Raw genomic sequence first — 19,048 nt, 5'->3', positions numbered from 1 at the left:
GTTGAGAATCTGCCTGCCGATGCAGGGGACACGGGTTCATGTGCCCATCCAAGAAGATCCAACATGGCGCAAAGTGGCTGGTCCCGTGTGCTATGGCTGCTGGGCCTGCACGTCCAGAGCCTTTGCTCCGCAAAGGGAGAGGCCACGGCAGTGAGAGGCCCACATACCGCAAACAAACAAACGAACAAAGAAGAAGACACAGCCTGGCAATCCTTCACTACAGCAATATGTACCACAGCCAACACTTGGAAGCAACAAAAATGTCCATCAACAGAGGAATGCACAAAGAAGAAGTGTTCCATGTACACAATGGAATATGTCTCCAAAAAATATAAATTCATTTAAAAATCAAACATATGTAAGGGGACATCAGCATTTGTGCGTTTTCCCGGGCACATTGCACACTAAGTTATGAGCGAGGAACACCACTGCTAGGAAGGTCTGTTTCCCTAGTTACCAGATTGGCAAAGCAGAAATTGTGCCGCCCTCTCGCCATTACCTGCAACAGCAGGTATAAAACCTGTGCTAAGGGTCACTTCATATGCACCAGTACTGGAGGGCTGTAAATGAAACTTGCCCTCAAAATGTCTTGAGGGAGGTAAAGGACAAAATATTTCAAAATGTCATACATACTTCAAGAAAACAATTAGAAGAGGTAAGCTGTACTCTCAGTTTGAAGAAAAAAAGGACATGCCAGAAAGTTCAATTTCAAGGGATTATGAGACACATGCAAATCCAAGCACAAAGAAGTATCAGCTCACACTAGTCAGAGTAAACATCAGCAAAAAATCTACAAAGAATAAATGCTGAAGGTGTTGTGGAGAAGTGCATACCCTCAAATTTAAGTGGGACATAACCTGGTAAGTGCCACTAATGAGAACAGAGTGGAGGTGCCTTTACAAGGAAAACATTTCGCTACCATGTGATCCAGGAGGCCCACTCCTGGGCCTATAACCTAAGAAGACAGAATTGGAAAGACACAGGCAGGCAAATGTGCATTGCCGCAGTTATTACAATAGCCAAGACATGGAAGCAACCAAAATGTCCATCAACAGATGAGTGGACAAAGATGAACTGGTGCATGTATAGATGGAAAATTAGCCAAGTAGAAAAAGAACACAATGCCATGTGCAGCACCGTAGATGGGTCTAGAGGTAATCACACAACTTGTAGTAAGTCAGAAAGAGTAAGACACATATCGTATGATATCACTTATAGGGGTTACCTAAAAATTGATACCAGTGAAGATATTTCCACAGAGAAGGGCAATCACAGATTCATTAAACAAACTTATGGCTCACCAATGGAAAGGTGTGAGGATTGGATACATTAGGCTATTGGTGTAAAGAGACACATACCAACACAAGTGAAATATATAATCACCAAAGACCTACGGAATACCAAGAGAAGACTACTCAACATTCTGCCATAACGTACATGGGAAAAGGATCCCAGGAAGAACAGACATATGTATATGTGTAAAAGAACCACATCTTGCACACCTAGAAGAAGCCAAACATTGTAATCCAACATGCTGTGATAAAAAATAAAAATTCAATTACAAAAATGAACAAGAAGTAGTGAGACATAAACTTAAGAGGCTTTTTCCTGGCACATTCCATTCTAAATTACAACCTAGAACACAACTTCCACTGAGGCTTTGCTGCCTTAGTTACCAGATTTGGTAAAGGAGAACTGCTGCCACCTTGTGGCCGTTTCACACAACAGCAGATTTAATCCAAGGGCTAATGGTCAGTTGATATTCAAAATAATGGCAGGCCTGTAAATGACACCTGCCCTGAAAACAAATCCTGGGGTCGTATATCAACAAAAAATTCAAAAGACATCCACTTTTCAAAACGACAGTTTCAAAGGGCATATTTTATGCACATTTGTCTTCTCTTTCCTTTTCTTTCTTTCTTTTGTTAAAAAAACAGGAATGGAAAAAGGCTGAACATCAGGAATTAATAAAGACATGCAAATCCATTGTACAAAAACGTTCATCGGACAGCCGACAGAATGATCATCAGCAAAAAAAAAGTCTGCAAAGAATAAATGCTGCATGGGTTTTAGACAACAGCCTACACTTTAGCGGCTGGTGGGATGTAACCTGGTAACAGCGAGTAGTGAGAACAGAACGGTGGTGTGTTTAAGAGTAAACATTGAGATACCATGTGATCTGGTAGACCCACTCTTGGCCTATCACCTGAGTAGACCAGAATCAAAAAGACACAGGCTGAAATCCCTGCACTGTAGCAACATGTACCATGGCCAAGACCTGGAAGAAACAAAAATGTCCATCAACAGAAAAATGCACCAAGAAGATGTCATCCATGTACAAAATGGAATATTAGCCATGGAAAAGCATGGTGCAGTGCCGTTGGCACCACCAGAGAAAGATCTAGAGATAATCACCCAACTTGAAGTAAGAAGGAAACCAAAAGACAGACATCCTATGGCATCCCTCATAGGTGTTACCTAAAAATTGATAGCCATGAAATAATTTCCAAGAGAAGGACACGCATAGATTCAGAAAACCAATTTATGTTTAACCAAACGGAAAGGTGTAAGGAATATATGAATTAGGATATGGGAGTTAACAGACATGTACTAATACATATGAAATATATAATCACAAAACACCTATGGAATACGAAGAGAGGTCTACTCAACACTCTATAATAACATACACGGGAGAGGATCCAAAGAGGAATAGACAGATACATTGATAGCATGAACCAGAAACTGTACACATAGGAGAATCTACATTTTTATCAAATTTGCTCTGATAATTAAAAAAAAATTAAATTTACAAACAAAAATATCTAGGAGATATAATCTCTTGGGGGTTTGTGCTGGCACATTCTACTCGAATTTGCAGCTTATTAACACAATTTCCAGGAAAGCTCTGTTACCCCAAATCCCACAGCTGGAAATGGAGAAATGCTGCCGCCTTGTGGCCGTTTCCCACAAGAGCGGCTTTAAACCCACAGCTAATGGTCACTTAACTTTCTCAAGGACTCAGGGCTGTAAAGGTCACCTGCCGTCAAAAAATGTCCTGAGGTAGGGAATGGCCAAAGTATTCAAAACTGGCAAATTTTTCAAGGAGATAGTATGGAGGGGTAAGTTTTACTCACTCATTTTCAAAAAAGAAGAAAATGGATAAAAGCTCAACATCAGGAATTATTGGACTCATGCAAATCTAACCTCCAAAAAGGTTTCAAATCACACATGTCTACTCTCATCAGACAAAGTCTACAAACAATAAATGCTGAAGGGGTTATAGAGAACTGTGTACCCTTATCTGCTGGTGGGATGTAAAGTGGTAAGAGCTAATAATGGGAACAGAAAGGAGCTGCGTTTACAAGTAAAAATTGAACCTCCATTCCATTCAGCAGACCCACCGCTGAGCCTCTCACCTGAGAAGTCCAGAGTCGAGAAGGCACAGGCTTCAACAGCTGCACTGCAGGAATTTTCACAGTAGCCAAGACACGGAAGCATCCAAAATGTCCATCACCACATGAATGGATAAAGAAGTGGTCCGTGTACACAATGGAATATTACCCATGGAAAACGATGAAACACTGCTCTCTGAGGCACCATAGATGAGCCTAGACATAATCACAGAACATGAGGTAAGTAGGAAAGCAAAAGACATAACCTATGATATCACTTATAGGCGTTATCTAACAACTGACACAAATGAACATATTTCCACAGTGAAAGACACTCACAGACTTAGAAAACAAACTATGCTTATCTAAAAGGAAAGGTGGTGGGAATGGAAAAATTAAGATTAGGGTTACCATACGTGTACAAATACCTATTAAATACATATATCAAAAAGACCGACCATAGAGCAAGGGTGGTCTATGGAAAACTCTGCTATAATTTACATGGGAATTGGATCTGTACATGAATATATATATATATATATATATATATATATATATATATATATATATGTGTGTGTGTGTGTGTGTGTGTGTATGTATATATATGTATATATGTATATGTATATATATATATGTATTGTACAAATGAAACAGATTGTGTACATATAGGACAAACAATATCCTATTCATTACACCTATTTAAAAAATTGAAACAACGAAGAAAAGTAATGTGACATAAACTTATAGGGGTTTTTCCTGGCACATTCCATTGTAATTTACAACCTAGGAACAGGACTTCCAGAAAGGCTCTGCTGCCCTAGTAACCAGATTTGGCAATGGAGAAATGATGCCGCCTTGTGGCCGTTTCCCACAACAGCAGCTTTAATCCCAGTTCTACTGGTCACTAAATATTCACACTCATTGCATGCCTGTAAATGACACCTGCCCTCAAAAAAACCCTGGGTTCGAATATCGACCAAAAAATTCAAAAGCGGGCCTCCTTCCAAGAAGACAATTTCAATAGGATTATTGTACTCACCGTTTTTTTCTGTTTTGGTTTAACAGAAATTTAAAATGTTGTGGGAAAAGCTGAACATTAGGAATAACTAAAGACATGCAAATCCAAATTACAAAAACCTATCAGCTCACACCAGTCAGAATGGCCATCAGCAAAACTTCTGCAAAAAATAAATGCTGAAGGTTTTGTGGAGAAGTGCCTACCCTTGGTTCAACGTGGGACATGGTAAGAGCCAGTAATGAAAACACAAAGGAGGTGCCTTGAAAAGATAAGTATCGAGCTACCATTCAATCAAGCATACCCACAGCTTGGCCTATCGCCTGAGAGTATAAGAATCAAAAAGTCACAGGCTGGGCTTCACTGGTGGTGCAGTGGTTGAGAATCTGTCTGCCGATGCAGGGGACACGGGTTCATGTGCCCATCCAAGAAGATCCAACATGGCGCAAAGTGGCTGGTCCCGTGTGCTATGGCTGCTGGGCCTGCACGTCCGGAGCCTTTGCTCCGCAAAGGGAGAGGCCACGGCAGTGAGAGGGCACATACCGCAAACAAACAAACAAACAAACAAAAAGACACAGCCTGGCAATCCTTCACTACAGCAATATGTACCACAGCCAACACATGGAAGCAACGAAAATGTCCATCAACAGAGGAATGCACAAAGAAGAAGTGTTCCATGTACACAATGGAATATGTCTCCAAAAATATAAATTCATTTAAAAATCAAACATATGTAAGGGGACATCAGCATTTGTGGGTTTATCCGGGCACATTGCACACTAATTTATAAGCGAGGAACACCACTGCTAGGAAGGTCTGTTTCCCTAGTTACCAGATTGGCACAGCAGAAATGGTGCCGCCCTCTCGCCATTACCTGCAACAGCAGGTATAAAACCTGTGCTAAGGGTCACTTAATATGCACCAGTACTGGAGGGCTGTAAATGAAACTTGCCCTCAAAATGTCTTGAGGGAGGTAAAGGACAAAATATTTCAAAATGTCATACATACTTCAAGAAAACAATTAGAAGAGGTAAGCTGTACTCTCAGTTTGAAGAAAAAAAGGACATGCCAGAAAGTTCAATTTCAAGGGATTATGAGACACATGCAAATCCAAGCACAAAGAAGTATCAGCTCACACTAGTCAGAGTAAACATCAGCAAAAAATCTACAAAGAATAAATGCTGAAGGTGTTGTGGAGAAGTGCATACCCTCAAATTTAAGTGGGACATAACCTGGTAAGTGCCACTAATGAGAACAGAGTGGAGGTGCCTTTACAAGGAAAACATTTCGCTACCATGTGATCCAGGAGGCCCACTCCTGGGCCTATAACCTAAGAAGACAGAATTGGAAAGACACAGGCAGGCAAATGTGCATTGCTGCAGTTATTACAATAGCCAAGACATGGAAGCAACCAAAATGTCCATCAACAGATGAGTGGACAAAGATGAACTGGTGCATGTATAGATGGAAAATTAGCCAAGTAGAAAAAGAACGCAATGCCATGTGCAGCACTGTAGATGGGTCTAGAGGTAATTACGCAACTTGTAGTAAGTCAGAAAGAGTAAGACACATATCGTATGATATCACTTATAGGGGTTACCTAAAAATTGATACCAGTGAAGATATTTCCACAGAGAAGGGCAATCACAGATTCATTAAACAAACTTATGGCTCACCAATGGAAAGGTGTGAGGATTGGATACATTAGGCTATTGGTGTAAAGAGACACATACCAACACAAGTGAAATATATAATCACCAAAGACCTACGGAATACCAAGAGAAGACTACTCAACATTCTGCCATAATGTACATGGGAAAAGGATCCCAGGAAGAACAGACATATGTATATGTGTAAAAGAACCACATCTTGCACACCTAGAAGAAGCCAAACATTGTAATCCAACATGCTGTGATAAAAAATAAAAATTAAATTACAAAAATGAACAAGAAGTAGTGAGACATAAACTTAAGAGGCTTTTTCCTGGCACATTCCATTCTAAATTACAACCTAGAACACAACTTCCATTGAGGCTTTGCTGCCTTAGTAACCAGATTTGGTAAAGGAGAACTGCTGCCACCTTGTGGCCGTTTCACACAACAGCAGATTTAATCCAAGGGCTAATGGTCAGTTGATCTTCAAAATAATGGCAGGCCTGTAAATGACACCTGCCCTGAAAACAAATCCTGGGGTCGTATATCAACAAAAAATTCAAAAGACATCCACTTTTCAAAACGACAGTTTCAAAAGGCATATTTTATGCACATTTGTCTTCTCTTTCCTTTTCTTTCTTTCTTTTGTTAAAAAAACAGGAATGGAAAAAGGCTGAACATCAGGAATTAATAAAGACATGCAAATCCATTGTACAAAAACGTTCACCGGACAGCCGACAGAATGATCATCAGCAAAAAAAAAGTCTACAAAGAATAAATGCTGCATGGGTTTTAGAGAACAGCCTACAGTTTAGCGGCTGGTGGGATGTAACCTGGTAACAGCGAGTAGTGAGAACAGAACGGTGGTGTGTTTAAGAGTAAACATTGAGATACCATGTGATCTGGTAGACCCACTCTTGGCCTATCACCTGAGTAGACCAGAATCAAAAAGACACAGGCTGAAATCCCTGCACTGTAGCAACATGTACCATGGCCAAGACCTGGAAGAAACAAAAATGTCCATCAACAGAAAAATGCACCAAGAAGATGTCATCCATGTACAAAATGGAATATTAGCCATGGAAAAGCATGGTGCAGTGCCGTTGGCACCACCAGAGAAAGATCTAGAGATAATCACCCAACTTGAAGTAAGAAGGAAACCAAAAGACAGACATCCTATGGCATCCCTCATAGGTGTTACCTAAAAATTGATAGCCATGAAATAATTTCCAAGAGAAGGACACGCATAGATTCAGAAAACCAATTTATGTTTAACCAAACGGAAAGGTGTAAGGAATATATGAATTAGGATATGGGAGTTAACAGACATGTACTAATACGTATGAAATATATAATCACAAAACACCTATGGAATACGAAGAGAGGTCTACTCAACACCCTATAATAACATTCACGGGAGAGGATCCAAAGAGGAATAGACAGATACATTGATAGCATGAACCAGAAACTGTACACATAGGAGAATCTACATTTTTATCAAATTTGCTCTGATAATTAAAAAAAAATTAAATTTACAAACAAAAATATCTAGGAGATATAATCTCTTGGGGGTTTGTGCTGGCACATTCTACTCGAATTTGCAGCTTATTAACACAATTTCCAGGAAAGCTCTGTTGCCCCAAATCCCACAGCTGGAAATGGAGAAATGCTGCCGCCTTGTGGCCGTTTCCCACAAGAGCGGCTTTAAACCCACAGCTAATGGTCACTTAACTTTCTCAAGGACTCAGGGCTGTAAAGGTCACCTGCCGCCAAAAAATGTCCTGAGGTAGGGAATGGCCAAAGTATTCAAAACTGGCAAATTTTTCAAGGAGATAGTATGGAGGGGTAAGTTTTACTCACTCATTTTCAAAAAAGAAGAAAATGGATAAAAGCTCAACATCAGGAATTATTGGACTCATGCAAATCTAACCTCCAAAAAGGTTTCAAATCACACATGTCTACTCTCATCAGACAAAGTCTACAAACAATAAATGCTGAAGGGGTTATAGAGAACTGTGTACCCTTATCTGCTGGTGGGATGTAAAGTGGTAAGAGCTAATAATGGGAACAGAAAGGAGCTGCGTTTACAAGTAAAAATTGAACCTCCATTCCATTCAGCAGACCCACCGCTGAGCCTCTCACCTGAGAAGTCCAGAGTCGAGAAGGCACAGGCTTCAACAGCTGCACTGCAGGAATTTTCACAGTAGCCAAGACACGGAAGCATCCAAAATGTCCATCACCACATGAATGGATAAAGAAGTGGTCCGTGTACACAATGGAATATTACCCATGGAAAACGATGAAACACTGCTCTCTGAGGCACCATAGATGAGCCTAGACATAATCACAGAACATGAGGTAAGTAGGAAAGCAAAAGACATAACCTATGATATCACTTATAGGCGTTATCTAACAACTGACACAAATGAACATATTTCCACAGTGAAAGACACTCACAGACTTAGAAAACAAACTATGCTTATCTAAAAGGAAAGGTGGTGGGAATGGAAAAATTAAGATTAGGGTTACCATACGTGTACAAATACCTATTAAATACATATATCAAAAAGACCGACCATAGAGCAAGGGTGGTCTATGGAAAACTCTGCTATAATTTACATGGGAATTGGATCTGTACATGAATATATATATATATATATATATATATATATGTGTGTGTGTGTGTGTGTGTGTGTGTGTATGTATATATATGTATATATGTATATGTATATATATATATGTATTGTACAAATGAAACAGATTGTGTACATATAGGACAAACAATATCCTATTCATTACACCTATTTAAAAAATTGAAACAACGAAGAAAAGTAATGTGACATAAACTTATAGGGGTTTTTCCTGGCACATTCCATTGTAATTTACAACCTAGGAACAGGACTTCCAGAAAGGCTCTGCTGCCCTAGTAACCAGATTTGGCAATGGAGAAATGATGCCGCCTTGTGGCCGTTTCCCACAACAGCAGCTTTAATCCCAGTTCTACTGGTCACTAAATATTCACACTCATTGCATGCCTGTAAATGACACCTGCCCTCAAAAAAACCCTGGGTTCGAATATCGACCAAAAAATTCAAAAGCGGGCCTCCTTCCAAGAAGACAATTTCAATAGGATTATTGTACTCACCGTTTTTTTCTGTTTTGGTTTAACAGAAATTTAAAATGTTGTGGGAAAAGCTGAACATTAGGAATAACTAAAGACATGCAAATCCAAATTACAAAAACCTATCAGCTCACACCAGTCAGAATGGCCATCAGCAAAACTTCTGCAAAAAATAAATGCTGAAGGTTTTGTGGAGAAGTGCCTACCCTTGGTTCAACGTGGGACATGGTAAGAGCCAGTAATGAAAACACAAAGGAGGTGCCTTGAAAAGATAAGTATGGAGCTACCATTCAATCAAGCATACCCACAGCTTGGCCTATCGCCTGAGAGTATAAGAATCAAAAAGTCACAGGCTGGGCTTCACTGGTGGTGCAGTGGTTGAGAATCTGTCTGCCGATGCAGGGGACACGGGTTCATGTGCCCATCCAAGAAGATCCAACATGGCGCAAAGTGGCTGGTCCCGTGTGCTATGGCTGCTGGGCCTGCACGTCCGGAGCCTTTGCTCCCCAAAGGGAGAGGCCACGGCAGTGAGAGGGCACATACCGCAAACAAACAAACAAACAAACAAAAAGACACAGCCTGGCAATCCTTCACTACAGCAATATGTACCACAGCCAACACATGGAAGCAACGAAAATGTCCATCAACAGAGGAATGCACAAAGAAGAAGTGTTCCATGTACACAATGGAATATGTCTCCAAAAATATAAATTCATTTAAAAATCAAACATATGTAAGGGGACATCAGCATTTGTGGGTTTATCCGGGCACATTGCACACTAATTTATAAGCGAGGAACACCACTGCTAGGAAGGTCTGTTTCCCTAGTTACCAGATTGGCACAGCAGAAATGGTGCCGCCCTCTCGCCATTACCTGCAACAGCAGGTATAAAACCTGTGCTAAGGGTCACTTAATATGCACCAGTACTGGAGGGCTGTAAATGAAACTTGCCCTCAAAATGTCTTGAGGGAGGTAAAGGACAAAATATTTCAAAATGTCATACATACTTCAAGAAAACAATTAGAAGAGGTAAGCTGTACTCTCAGTTTGAAGAAAAAAAGGACATGCCAGAAAGTTCAATTTCAAGGGATTATGAGACACATGCAAATCCAAGCACAAAGAAGTATCAGCTCACACTAGTCAGAGTAAACATCAGCAAAAAATCTACAAAGAATAAATGCTGAAGGTGTTGTGGAGAAGTGCATACCCTCAAATTTAAGTGGGACATAACCTGGTAAGTGCCACTAATGAGAACAGAGTGGAGGTGCCTTTACAAGGAAAACATTTCGCTACCATGTGATCCAGGAGGCCCACTCCTGGGCCTATAACCTAAGAAGACAGAATTGGAAAGACACAGGCAGGCAAATGTGCATTGCTGCAGTTATTACAATAGCCAAGACATGGAAGCAACCAAAATGTCCATCAACAGATGAGTGGACAAAGATGAACTGGTGCATGTATAGATGGAAAATTAGCCAAGTAGAAAAAGAACGCAATGCCATGTGCAGCACTGTAGATGGGTCTAGAGGTAATTACGCAACTTGTAGTAAGTCAGAAAGAGTAAGACACATATCGTATGATATCACTTATAGGGGTTACCTAAAAATTGATACCAGTGAAGATATTTCCACAGAGAAGGGCAATCACAGATTCATTAAACAAACTTATGGCTCACCAATGGAAAGGTGTGAGGATTGGATACATTAGGCTATTGGTGTAAAGAGACACATACCAACACAAGTGAAATATATAATCACCAAAGACCTACGGAATACCAAGAGAAGACTACTCAACATTCTGCCATAATGTACATGGGAAAAGGATCCCAGGAAGAACAGACATATGTATATGTGTAAAAGAACCACATCTTGCACACCTAGAAGAAGCCAAACATTGTAATCCAACATGCTGTGATAAAAAATAAAAATTAAATTACAAAAATGAACAAGAAGTAGTGAGACATAAACTTAAGAGGCTTTTTCCTGGCACATTCCATTCTAAATTACAACCTAGAACACAACTTCCATTGAGGCTTTGCTGCCTTAGTAACCAGATTTGGTAAAGGAGAACTGCTGCCACCTTGTGGCCGTTTCACACAACAGCAGATTTAATCCAAGGGCTAATGGTCAGTTGATCTTCAAAATAATGGCAGGCCTGTAAATGACACCTGCCCTGAAAACAAATCCTGGGGTCGTATATCAACAAAAAATTCAAAAGACATCCACTTTTCAAAACGACAGTTTCAAAAGGCATATTTTATGCACATTTGTCTTCTCTTTCCTTTTCTTTCTTTCTTTTGTTAAAAAAACAGGAATGGAAAAAGGCTGAATATCAGGAATTAATAAAGACATGCAAATCCATTGTACAAAAACGTTCACCGGACAGCCGACAGAATGATCATCAGCAAAAAAAAAGTCTACAAAGAATAAATGCTGCATGGGTTTTAGAGAACAGCCTACAGTTTAGCGGCTGGTGGGATGTAACCTGGTAACAGCGAGTAGTGAGAACAGAACGGTGGTGTGTTTAAGAGTAAACATTGAGATACCATGTGATCTGGTAGACCCACTCTTGGCCTATCACCTGAGTAGACCAGAATCAAAAAGACACAGGCTGAAATTCCTGCACTGTAGCAACATGTACCATGGCCAAGACCTGGAAGAAACAAAAATGTCCATCAACAGAAAAATGCACCAAGAAGATGTCATCCATGTACAAAATGGAATATTAGCCATGGAAAAGCATGGTGCAGTGCCGTTGGCACCACCAGAGAAAGATCTAGAGATAATCACCCAACTTGAAGTAAGAAGGAAACCAAAAGACAGACATCCTATGGCATCCCTCATAGGTGTTACCTAAAAATTGATAGCCATGAAATAATTTCCAAGAGAAGGACACGCATAGATTCAGAAAACCAATTTATGTTTAACCAAACGGAAAGGTGTAAGGAATATATGAATTAGGATATGGGAGTTAACAGACATGTACTAATACGTATGAAATATATAATCACAAAACACCTATGGAATACGAAGAGAGGTCTACTCAACACCCTATAATAACATTCACGGGAGAGGATCCAAAGAGGAATAGACAGATACATTGATAGCATGAACCAGAAACTGTACACATAGGAGAATCTACATTTTTATCAAATTTGCTCTGATAATTAAAAAAAAATTAAATTTACAAACAAAAATATCTAGGAGATATAATCTCTTGGGGGTTTGTGCTGGCACATTCTACTCGAATTTGCAGCTTATTAACACAATTTCCAGGAAAGCTCTGTTGCCCCAAATCCCACAGCTGGAAATGGAGAAATGCTGCCGCCTTGTGGCCGTTTCCCACAAGAGCGGCTTTAAACCCACAGCTAATGGTCACTTAACTTTCTCAAGGACTCAGGGCTGTAAAGGTCACCTGCCGCCAAAAAATGTCCTGAGGTAGGGAATGGCCAAAGTATTCAAAACTGGCAAATTTTTCAAGGAGATAGTATGGAGGGGTAAGTTTTACTCACTCATTTTCAAAAAAGAAGAAAATGGATAAAAGCTCAACATCAGGAATTATTGGACTCATGCAAATCTAACCTCCAAAAAGGTTTCAAATCACACATGTCTACTCTCATCAGACAAAGTCTACAAACAATAAATGCTGAAGGGGTTATAGAGAACTGTGTACCCTTATCTGCTGGTGGGATGTAAAGTGGTAAGAGCTAATAATGGGAACAGAAAGGAGCTGCGTTTACAAGTAAAAATTGAACCTCCATTCCATTCAGCAGACCCACCGCTGAGCCTCTCACCTGAGAAGTCCAGAGTCGAGAAGGCACAGGCTTCAACAGCTGCACTGCAGGAATTTTCACAGTAGCCAAGACACGGAAGCATCCAAAATGTCCATCACCACATGAATGGATAAAGAAGTGGTCCGTGTACACAATGGAATATTACCCATGGAAAACGATGAAACACTGCTCTCTGAGGCACCATAGATGAGCCTAGACATAATCACAGAACATGAGGTAAGTAGGAAAGCAAAAGACATAACCTATGATATCACTTATAGGCGTTATCTAACAACTGACACAAATGAACATATTTCCACAGTGAAAGACACTCACAGACTTAGAAAACAAACTATGCTTATCTAAAAGGAAAGGTGGTGGGAATGGAAAAATTAAGATTAGGGTTACCATACGTGTACAAATACCTATTAAATACATATATCAAAAAGACCGACCATAGAGCAAGGGTGGTCTATGGAAAACTCTGCTATAATTTACATGGGAATTGGATCTGTACATGAATATATATATATATATATATATATATATATGTGTGTGTGTGTGTGTATATGTATATATATGTATATATGTATATGTATATATATATGTATTGTACAAATGAACCAGATTGTGTACACATAGGACAAACAATATCCTATTCATTACACCTATTTAAAAAATTGAAACAACGAAGAAAAGTAATGTGACATAAACTTATAGGGGTTTTTCCTGGCACATTCCATTGTAATTTACAACCTAGGAACAGGACTTCCAGAAAGGCTCTGCTGCCCTAGTAACCAGATTTGGCAATGGAGAAATGATGCCGCCTTGTGGCCGTTTCCCACAACAGCAGCTTTAATCCCAGTTCTACTGGTCACTAAATATTCACACTCATTGCATGCCTGTAAATGACACCTGCCCTCAAAAAAACCCTGGGTTCGAATATCGACCAAAAAATTCAAAAGCGGGCCTCCTTCCAAGAAGACAATTTCAATAGGATTATTGTACTCACCGTTTTTTTCTGTTTTGGTTTAACAGAAATTTAAAATGTTGTGGGAAAAGCTGAACATTAGGAATAACTAAAGACATGCAAATCCAAATTACAAAAACCTATCAGCTCACACCAGTCAGAATGGCCATCAGCAAAACTTCTGCAAAAAATAAATGCTGAAGGTTTTGTGGAGAAGTGCCTACCCTTGGTTCAACGTGGGACATGGTAAGAGCCAGTAATGAAAACACAAAGGAGGTGCCTTGAAAAGATAAGTATGGAGCTACCATTCAATCAAGCATACCCACAGCTTGGCCTATCGCCTGAGAGTATAAGAATCAAAAAGTCACAGGCTGGGCTTCACTGGTGGTGCAGTGGTTGAGAATCTGTCTGCCGATGCAGGGGACACGGGTTCATGTGCCCATCCAAGAAGATCCAACATGGCGCAAAGTGGCTGGTCCCGTGTGCTATGGCTGCTGGGCCTGCACGTCCGGAGCCTTTGCTCCCCAAAGGGAGAGGCCACGGCAGTGAGAGGGCACATACCGCAAACAAACAAACAAACAAACAAAAAGACACAGCCTGGCAATCCTTCACTACAGCAATATGTACCACAGCCAACACATGGAAGCAACGAAAATGTCCATCAACAGAGGAATGCACAAAGAAGAAGTGTTCCATGTACACAATGGAATATGTCTCCAAAAATATAAATTCATTTAAAAATCAAACATATGTAAGGGGACATCAGCATTTGTGGGTTTATCCGGGCACATTGCACACTAATTTATAAGCGAGGAACACCACTGCTAGGAAGGTCTGTTTCCCTAGTTACCAGATTGGCACAGCAGAAATGGTGCCGCCCTCTCGCCATTACCTGCAACAGCAGGTATAAAACCTGTGCTAAGGGTCACTTAATATGCACCAGTACTGGAGGGCTGTAAATGAAACTTGCCCTCAAAATGTCTTGAGGGAGGTAAAGGACAAAATATTTCAAAATGTCATACATACTTCAAGAAAACAATTAGAAGAGGTAAGCTGTACTCTCAGTTTGAAGAAAAAAAGGACATGCCAGAAAGTTCAATTTCAAGGGATTATGAGACACATGCAAATCCAAGCACAAAGAAGTATCAGCTCACACTAGTCAGAGTAAACATCAGCAAAAAATCTACAAAGAATAAATGCTGAAGGTGTTGTGGAGAAGTGCATACCCTCAAATTTAAGTGGGACATAACCTGGTAAGTGCCACTAATGAGAACAGAGTGGAGGTGCCTTTACAAGGAAAACATTTCGCTACCATGTGATCCAGGAGGCCCACTCCTGGGCCTATAACCTAAGAAGACAGAATTGGAAAGACACAGGCAGGCAAATGTGCATTGCTGCAGTTATTACAATAGCCAAGACATGGAAGCAACCAAAATGTCCATCAACAGATGAGTGGACAAAGATGAACTGGTGCATGTATAGATGGAAAATTAGCCAAGTAGAAAAAGAACGCAATGCCATGTGCAGCACTGTAGATGGGTCTAGAGGTAATTACGCAACTTGTAGTAAGTCAGAAAGAGTAAGACACATATCGTATGATATCACTTATAGGGGTTACCTAAAAATTGATACCAGTGAAGATATTTCCACAGAGAAGGGCAATCACAGATTCATTAAACAAACTTATGGCTCACCAATGGAAAGGTGTGAGGATTGGATACATTAGGCTATTGGTGTAAAGAGACACATACCAACACAAGTGAAATATATAATCACCAAAGACCTACGGAATACCAAGAGAAGACTACTCAACATTCTGCCATAACGTACATGGGAAAAGGATCCCAGGAAGAACAGACATATGTATATGTGTAAAAGAACCACATCTTGCACACCTAGAAGAAGCCAAACATTGTAATCCAACATGCTGTGATAAAAAATAAAAATTCAATTACAAAAATGAACAAGAAGTAGTGAGACATAAACTTAAGAGGCTTTTTCCTGGCACATTCCATTCTAAATTACAACCTAGAACACAACTTCCATTGAGGCTTTGCTGCCTTAGTAACCAGATTTGGTAAAGGAGAACTGCTGCCACCTTGTGGCCGTTTCACACAACAGCAGATTTAATCCAAGGGCTAATGGTCAGTTGATATTCAAAATAATGGCAGGCCTGTAAATGACACCTGCCCTGAAAACAAATCCTGGGGTCGTATATCAACAACAAATTCAAAAGACATCCACTTTTCAAAACGACAGTTTCAAAAGGCATATTTTATGCACATTTGTCTTCTCTTTCCTTTTCTTTCTTTCTTTTGTTAAAAAAACAGGAATGGAAAAAGGCTGAACATCAGGAATTAATAAAGACATGCAAATCCATTGTACAAAAACGTTCACCGGACAGCCGACAGAATGATCATCAGCAAAAAAAAAGTCTACAAAGAATAAATGCTGCATGGGTTTTAGAGAACAGCCTACAGTTTAGCGGCTGGTGGGATGTAACCTGGTAACAGCGAGTAGTGAGAACAGAACGGTCGTGTGTTTAAGAGTAAACATTGAGATACCATGTGATCTGGTAGACCCACTCTTGGCCTATCACCTGAGTAGACCAGAATCAAAAAGACACAGGCTGAAATTCCTGCACTGTAGCAACATGTACCATGGCCAAGACCTGGAAGAAACAAAAATGTCCATCAACAGAAAAATGCACCAAGAAGATGTCATCCATGTACAAAATGGAATATTAGCCATGGAAAAGCATGGTGCAGTGCCGTTGGCACCACCAGAGAAAGATCTAGAGATAATCACCCAACTTGAAGTAAGAAGGAAACCAAAAGACAGACATCCTATGGCATCCCTCATAGGTGTTACCTAAAAATTGATAGCCATGAAATAATTTCCAAGAGAAGGACACGCATAGATTCAGAAAACCAATTTATGTTTAACCAAACGGAAAGGTGTAAGGAATATATGAATTAGGATATGGGAGTTAACAGACATGTACTAATACGTATGAAATATATAATCACAAAACACCTATGGAATACGAAGAGAGGTCTACTCAACACTCTATAATAACATACACGGGAGAGGATCCAAAGAGGAATAGACAGATACATTGATAGCATGAACCAGAAACTGTACACATAGGAGAATCTACATTTTTATCAAATTTGCTCTGATAATTAAAAAAAAATTAAATTTACAAACAAAAATATCTAGGAGATATAATCTCTTGGGGGTTTGTGCTGGCACATTCTACTCGAATTTGCAGCTTATTAACACAATTTCCAGGAAAGCTCTGTTGCCCCAAATCCCACAGCTGGAAATGGAGAAATGCTGCCGCCTTGTGGCCGTTTCCCACAAGAGCGGCTTTAAACCCACAGCTAATGGTCACTTAACTTTCTCAAGGACTCAGGGCTGTAAAGGTCACCTGCCGTCAAAAAATGTCCTGAGGTAGGGAATGGCCAAAGTATTCAAAACTGGCAAATTTTTCAAGGAGATAGTATGGAGGGGTAAGTTTTACTCACTCATTTTCAAAAAAGAAGAAAATGGATAAAAGCTCAACATCAGGAATTATTCGACTCATGCAAATCTAACCTCCAAAAAGGTTTCAAATCACACATGTCTACTCTCATCAGACAAAGTCTACAAACAATAAATGCTGAAGGGGTTATAGAGAACTGTGTACCCTTATCTGCTGGTGGGATGTAAAGTGGTAAGAGCTAATAATGGGAACAGAAAGGAGCTGCGTTTACAAGTAAAAATTGAACCCCCATTCCATTCAGCAGACCCACCGCTGAGCCTCTCACCTGAGAAGTCCAGAGTCGAGAAGGCACAGGCTTCAACAGCTGCACTGCAGGAATTTTCACAGTAGCGAAGACACGGAAGCATCCAAAATGTCCATCACCACATGAATGGGTAAAGAAGTGGTCCGTGTACACAATGGAATATTACCCATGGAAAACGATGAAACACTGCTCTCTGAGGCACCATACATGAGCCTAGACATAATCACAGAACATGAGGTAAGTAGGAAAGCAAAAGACATATCCTACGATATCACTTATAGGCGTTATCTAACAACTGACACAAATGAACATATTTCCACAGTGAAAGACACTCACAGACTTAGAAAACAAACTATGCTTATCTAAAAGGAAAGGTGGTGGGAATGGAAAAATTAAGATTAGGGTTACCATACGTGTACAAATACCTATTAAATACATATATCAAAAAGACCGACCATAGAGCAAGGGTGGTCTATGGAAAACTCTGCTATAATTTACATGGGAATTGGATCTGTACATGAATATATATATATATATATATATATATATATGTGTGTGTGTGTGTGTATATGTATATATATGTATATATGTATATGTATATATATATGTATTGTACAAATGAACCAGATTGTGTACACATAGGACAAACAATATCCTATTCATTACACCTATTTAAAAAATTGAAACAACGAAGAAAAGTAATGTGACATAAACTTATAGGGGTTTTTCCTGGCACATTCCATTGTAATTTACAACCTAGGAACAGGACTTCCAGAAAGGCTCTGCTGCCCTAGTAACCAGATTTGGCAATGGAGAAATGATGCCGCCTTGTGGCCGTTTCCCACAACAGCAGCTTTAATCCCAGTTCTACTGGTCACTAAATATTCACACTCATTGCATGCCTGTAAATGACACCTGCCCTCAAAAAAACCCTGGGTTCGAATATCGACCAAAAAATTCAAAAGCGGGCCTCCTTCCAAGAAGACAATTTCAATAGGATTATTGTACTCACCGTTTTTTTCTGTTTTGGTTTAACAGAAATTTAAAATGTTGTGGGAAAAGCTGAACATTAGGAATAACTAAAGACATGCAAATCCAAATTACAAAAACCTATCAGCTCACACCAGTCAGAATGGCCATCAGCAAAACTTCTGCAAAAAATAAATGCTGAAGGTTTTGTGGAGAAGTGCCTACCCTTGGTTCAACGTGGGACATGGTAAGAGCCAGTAATGAAAACACAAAGGAGGTGCCTTGAAAAGATAAGTATGGAGCTACCATTCAATCAAGCATACCCACAGCTTGGCCTATCGCCTGAGAGTATAAGAATCAAA

This window comes from Mesoplodon densirostris, chromosome 9 (assembly GCF_025265405.1).
Source record: "Mesoplodon densirostris isolate mMesDen1 chromosome 9, mMesDen1 primary haplotype, whole genome shotgun sequence".
NCBI classification, from domain to species: domain Eukaryota; kingdom Metazoa; phylum Chordata; class Mammalia; order Artiodactyla; family Ziphiidae; genus Mesoplodon; species Mesoplodon densirostris.
Note: the sequence above shows the minus strand (reverse complement) of the source record.